Here is a 7,079-nt window from a genome sequence, read left to right as displayed (position 1 = left end):
GGAGGTCCGCCGAAGCCACGGGACCAGCGGACCCTCCGCAGGCATGCCGCCAAAGGCAGCCTGGCTGCCGCCCTCATGGCGCCGGCAGAGCGCCCCCCGTGGCTTGCCGCCCCAAGCACGCGCTTGGCGTGCTGGTGCCTGGAGCCGCCCCTGAGTGGTAGACACAGTAGCCAGAGATATTTACTCCTGCATTCTGCGAGTGAATGGAGTGTCTGCAAAACTCTGGGATGTCTTAGACTCATATGCCCAACACCTGGTTACTGATTTTTCAGACAGGGAACCAACAATGAGAAGAGCTAAGAATAAGGCCAACTCTTCCCTGCACTAGCTTTCCAAGTGCCTGAGAATTTATTTGTAGTCACTTCCCTGGGACATTACATTATGTTTTCTATCCCTCTGTGACAACTGTCTTTGCTTTAATTTTTGGACTACTTTGCTCTTTTTGTTGTTTTAATTTGTATTCACACTGATATCCACAACAATTGATTTTTTTAAAAAGCAATCCTCTTTGCCTGTCTCTCTTGTTTTCTCTCTCTGACTAATGTACAGCACTCCCTGGTCTGCCATTAAATTCACAAATAACTAAGACGTCATTGAAAACTATTCCAGGTTTCACCAAAGTCTAGGGGGGGGGAAAGTTTGCCCATGGAAATATTAGAAGAAAGGAAAATATTTTCTCTGCACAAACAAAAATCCAAGTTGGGTTTCATTGTGACCAGAATTAAGTGCCACATTTCAAAGCTTCATTTTGCTGATTAAAAGGAACATAATATTTTTAGACTCAAAGCATTCTTTTGGCTGAGCCCTTTACCTGCATGTTGTATTCTGTTTGTTTGTTTGCCACATGGCAAGTGGTTTTCGGACACTGTATCCTGTTTAACTTCTAAGCTGAATCACACAAAACAACATGTAATTAATGCCTTGGTAACATTCTATATTAAAGTTACATACATAAAAAAAACTTTACAATCATTTATTAAATAATATGGTGTTTTATAGATTTTTATAGCAACTTAAAAAACCCTGTATTTAAAAGCTACATATAATCTTTGAAGGGGGAAAAATTTACACTTGTCTGCAGCATCACATGGTATAACTTTATTGCTGGTGGATTTTATACAATACTTTATTACAAGCTGCTAAAGAACAAATTGCTATCTAGCCATAAATTATTAAATCATTTGAAAACTATTTTAATTGGAAGGTTTTGCTATTAATATTGCTAATAAGCATATCAGAGCCTGCAGCTGAGCTCTGCACCTTTTCACTCCTGCACGTTTCCTTGTACAAGTCAAGCATTCTTCTAGGGTTCGTTATTAGACAACAAATACGATAACACTTTTCTACTTGGACGCTCAATCTCTCACGGGTAAAGGAATCTGTCAGCAGTCTAGAAATGAAAACATGCTCTGAGCCTGATTCGGTGGCCCTCACTCCTATTCACTCTGGCATGAGGGGCCAGCCCACTTACATGCCACTAGTCTGCCCAGACTTAGCAGAGAATTTAACTCGCAGAGTAACAGCCGTTCACATGCATGGTCCAACTGAACGCCACCTGATGAGGTGTCAGGATTGGGCCCTTGTGTTTCTTCTTCAAGGAAGGTCTCATGTGAGCCGTGCCCGTTGTTTGGCTTTGTGAGATATCATGAGCTATACTCAAAACTGGTCTCTGAACGTTTGCTCCCAAATCAGGGCGTCAGCTGTAGAAATGCTTGTGTGTCTGCAGCGGCAAGTGACAATTTCTGAGCGTCAGATTAGAGACCAGGCTGATGGCTCTGGAAGACCCAGGCTCTTCGTGTGAAAACGCGCGTGGGAGTTGTTCCCCAAGGCGCAGCATCACAGGCTGTGCCACTGGTGATACAGCATGTCAGGCTGAGAGCTCATCAGGGCAGGGGCTGGCTTTGTGTTACATGTTGATGTCTCAAAGGGGCCCCTTGGAGAGGGCTGGGCCCAAAGTCAGAGCTGCCCCCAGCTAATTACTGGTATAAGTACCTGCTGATTACGCCATGATGTCTGCTCAGTCCTCTGGGAAGGCAGCATGAGGCAGTGGAGTTTCAGCACTTTGGAACTCGATGGTCACTCCTGTGACATGCCCAGTCTCTTTCTGGCCTGAGTATCAGCCAAAGCATGTGGACTTCTTGCAAGTGCTCCAGCCTGAGGAAGCAGTGTCCTAGGCATCGCTGTCGGCAGCTGTATTTCAGAGGCACTAGCAAGCAGAACAATGGCATTGGCAGGAACAGAACTTTGTCTTACTGGTGAGGACTGTTCCCTAATGAGAACCACAGTGCTCAAACATCTGAGAGGAAGCTGATGAAAGCTATAATATGAGAGGCCTGGAGATGAGCAAATGTTGTACATATCTTCAAAAACAGCGCTATGTGTGTGCCAGGGAATTGCAGGCCACTGAGCCTCCCTTCCAGAGAAGGTCAATTGGCTGAAATTATAGGAATTTAGGGACTGCAAGACTGGATCAGCCCTGAGGTCCATCTAGTCCAGTATCCTGTATCCTATGGTTGTCAGCACCAGATGCAACATGGGGGGGTATAAGAAACCCTGCAGTATAAGATGTCTGATATTCTGTCTCCATGAATGTCTCGTCTTAAAACATCCTACTTTGGAGTTTAAACCAATCTCTTAACTATTAGGGGTTATCTCCATCTCAATTTCTTCATTAGCATTAACTATTATAATTCTGGATATTCTTGTCATCCATGAAAATGTCAACCACATCATGTGGCAATGAGTTCCACTGTCTAATTACATGTTTTAAGAAAATGTATTTTCTTTTATCAGTTTTCAGTTTGCCACTTTTCTGTTCAATTGAGTGGTCCCTGTTCTTGTGTTAAGAGACAGGGAGAACAGAAGTTCTTGATATACCTTCCCCAGACCATTCATATTTCTATATATTTTTATCATGGCCCTTCTTGCTCTTCTTCTTTCCAAACTAAATATTGTTAAAGGCAGAGTTATAAAACCACTAGATTAAACTGATATGTTAAGGTACAAAGGAAAATTGTGCCACTTTACACCACTAAAACCATTTAACTGTTTCAGCAAAATAGTAGATCAATTATCCACGTGTTCATCTTTATTCTGACCATCCCAAGCCTTTATCAATGTCACACACAAGAAGCCATTAAGTAATCTCAGTAATCATGGGTTAAGAAGCAATGTGTTGTCATGAATCAGAAATTGGGCAAGAAACAGAAAACAGAATAAGAACAAATTGTTGATTTTCATCATGGTAAAAATGCCACATGGTTTTGTGCTAGGATTGGTGTTTAGTGTATTCATTAATCATCTGGAATAGGGGATCAAATGACCAAATTTGCAGAAGATACAAAAAATTGTAGGTCAGTTATGACTAAAGAAACTGTGAGGTGCTCCAGAGGGACCCTAACCAAGCCTGGTGAATGGGTAGCACAGTGGCAGGTGGAATTCATAGTTGACACATGCAAAGTAATGGACACTGGAGGGGATGTCTTATTCCTGCCTACTCACACACCTTACTGGACTCTAAATTAAATGTTATCCTTATGGGAAAAGATCAGGGCATCACTTTATACAGCTCAATTAAAATCTCTGTTCAATGCATAGAGACAGTCAAAAACAAAACTCGATGTTAAGATGCATAAAGAATATGGAGAAGTAAAACTGAAATTATTGTTATGCAATTATAGAAAGTAATGGGGTGCTTATGCCCCTCAAACACCATGTTCCATTCTGGACACCCCATCTCACGGAAGATATTGTGGAAATGGGAGGGCTGCAGGGGTGGCTGTTGAAAATAAATGCTTTGAAATACTTCCTTATGCGGAGAGATTGAAAAGACTGGGACTGGTTAGAGAGGCGACAAGTACTGAGGGCCATGGTAGAGGCATATAAAATAATGAATGGATAGAGAAGGTCACTCAGCCACTCCTATTTATTTTTTTCCACAATAGAAGATGAAGGGGACATTCAGTGCAATTGAAAGACAAATTTAAATCTGACAATTTGTATACAACCCATAATGAACCCAGTGAGACTTCCTGCAACAAGACATCACTGAGGCAGAGTTTAGCCGAGTTCAAAGAAGGATACGATTTTATATGCGAATCAAGAACATCCTGTTACATTAGATAGGATGAAAAAAAAGAGATCTAAACCCTCAGGCTTCAGGGCATAAACCAGTCCCTAACTGATGGGATTAGGAAGAACCTTCCCCTATGGATAGATTCTTTCATCATTCTCAGTTATAAGGTTTCTTGCACTTGCCTCAGAAGCAGTTGGTGCTGGCCCCAGTTGGAGACAGGACACTGTACTAGTTGGACCCTGGTTCCAATCCAGTCTGGCGATTCCTATGCTCCTGTTAATTGAGCAGGTTTCCTGCTCAATCCCCAAAGCACCTTTCTGGGCAAAGCCAGCTTTTCAGGACTTTGAAGCTCATATGACCCTGCCCCAAAGGGTCAGGATTTAGAGACACCCACAAGCTGAATCATTAGGCCTCCTCTCCTAGGGTGACCAGATGTCCTGATTTTGTATGGATAGTCCCGATATTTGGGCCTTTTTCTTATATAGGCGCCTATTACCCCCCACCCCCTGTCCCGATTTTTCACACTTGCTGTCTGGTCCTATCCTCTCCACCCCATCCACTGCCATTTGTTTGAATGCAGAAAGTTACAGGAGTGCTGTAAGCGGCAGCTGAATGCTTTTCCTGGGGGCTAAGCATGTAAACTGCCATTAGCATCCCTCAGAGAAGGCCAAAGAGTCGGAAATGTAGCAGATTTTCCTGTTGATGCTCCTGCTTCTGCCGCTTCTAAAACCTAAAAGAATTTCCACCTCTCTGCATTTGGTATTAGCTGCTATCAACAGTGAAGGTGGGGAGCACATGGAATGGGACTGGAGAGAGAGAGCGAGACCCTGTACTTAATAGAAATGGGAGATGCCACAAGTAACCGCACTGAAGAAGATTTTAATGAGAGACAGGCTAAAATACACCATGAGGGCAGCAATGTGCATGGGTCCAGTTAGCCTGCCTCTCTCAGTAGTGCCTGGCTCTAGCGCAGCTGGCTAGCCGCTAGCTACCGGATGGAGCACTCTGCAAATGTCAGTGTCTGGTCCGCAGCAGCCAGATACAAATGTATGTACCTCTTGCCCCTGGGCAATACAGTAAAAGACTCATGCTGGATCCTTCCATGGTATAGAGGAGGAAAGTGAACTTCTGCCCCAAAGACATGGCTGCCGAAGCTGAAGAGCTGTCAGTACTGGAGTCTTTGAGGGGAACAAGTGTGGTGTGTGACCCTGCATTCCATCAGCACCCTTGGAAACCAACTGAGAGGTCGCTAGGGAAGCTAAACATAACTGAAGAGTGGGATTTTCCTTTCACTGGCCACTGTGTTTGTACAAGAAAGTAGAGGCCGAACAAGAAGACTTGCATGTCTGAGTGAGAAGAAAAGAATATTTGTACCTAGTACATTGGAGAAATTGTTCCAGAACAGTTAATCCTTGTGAAAATCATACTCCTGAAATGCTGCCAAGATCCGTGTGTGCACGGGTTATCTGCCATGTCAGTGCCAGTCCTCAGGTTAAACTTCCTGGCGCAGAGAGTGTAACTTGTGCATCTGAAAAAAGAGTTGAACATTTTCCTCCCTGTATGGATGTAGTGAACTCTGTCAGTCTGAATCTGCACTGCCCTTTGCCCAAAGTTTCTGGCTTGTCCTTGCACCACATTTGTTTCCCAGAAGATGCTGAGTATCCTAGGCCATGCTGATTTCTTGGCTAGCCCATGAGTGGAGCACTTGGGACAGTTTTTAAATGTGCCTTACACAGAAACTGGCTTCCCACCATGTAGACACTGTGTATATTTTACCCTAAGTAAGTTGGATTGGCCCATTTTTATTATAGTGATTATTTCATATTTTCTACATTTATAATCAGCTGTTCTCTGCCCTACTCAAAGCCAGAATCTTGTCAGCCCTGCTGCTATCAGTCAAGCTGGAGAGTTTGCCTGGAAGTTCCCTGAATCTGACAAGGATATGGATGTGCTAGTCAACTCTGTCTCCTCTTCAGTAAGGATAGATAATGACCAACCCTGCCTGGCACTGCTCTTCATGTGTGAGTAGGCACATGGCTGGGAGATTGCAGGTATTAGAGTTATGTTGCTTTCTGTGCTATTACCAGCAATAACCCATCTGAGAAAGGAATAGCAGAAAATCCCCATACATAGTGAGACACGTACCCTGATTCTCAGATGCAAAAACTGATCAATTTTCAGATATTTAAGACTGTGCTTATGCTTAAACTTAAAAGTCATGGCCATTCCAAACGCAGGCAGATAAAATGTTATTCCATGTTTAACCCATGTTTATTTTTTCTCTTGCACTCCATCTGCCCATTAAATGTGAACTTCCTTCAAAGGAAAGATCCTTTTCATTCATTCAGCATTGTTCCTCCCTTTCTACCTGATTGGAACCAGCAGCTCTACCCTTTGGCAGCTTTACTAGAACTAATTTCCCCCCGCACTGTGGTGACTGTAAATGATCTTTCGGATCCATCCTGCCATGTAGCTCAGAGACTAGTTCTTAGAAAGTTGCTGCAGAGTTTAGCTCCCTGCAAGGTCTCAGGGACAGCATATGAAAGGATTTCTCTCTTACCCTGAATATAGTTAACATGTAGCTGATGTGGCCATCCTAAAAATACATACACAAGATTTGGAGGTGCCATTAACCACTCTGTCAGCTCACCGGGGAGTCAAACAGGGATACATATTCAGTCCAGTAATTTTCGCTCTATACTTAAAAAACATCTTGGCTCTATACTTGGAAAACTAGTATCATTGATGGAGTCTGCAGGATAGCAGGGCACATTATCAATCACCTTGAAAATGATAATGCTACAGAGGAATACAACCAAGCAGCAGCAACTAACCTCTACACAGCAGTCAGAGAATGGGGATTAAAAGTGAGTGAACAAAAGATGAAATTAATGATAACATCAAAACTCAAGAAACAGGCTAAACTAGTCATTAACAGTGTAGACATCAAACAAGTTGCTCGTTTCTGTTACTTGGGTTCCTTCATTACATATGACAACCAGTA

Source organism: Mauremys reevesii, linkage group 19 (genome assembly GCF_016161935.1).
Source record: "Mauremys reevesii isolate NIE-2019 linkage group 19, ASM1616193v1, whole genome shotgun sequence".
NCBI lineage: Eukaryota > Metazoa > Chordata > Testudines > Geoemydidae > Mauremys > Mauremys reevesii.
Note: the sequence above shows the minus strand (reverse complement) of the source record.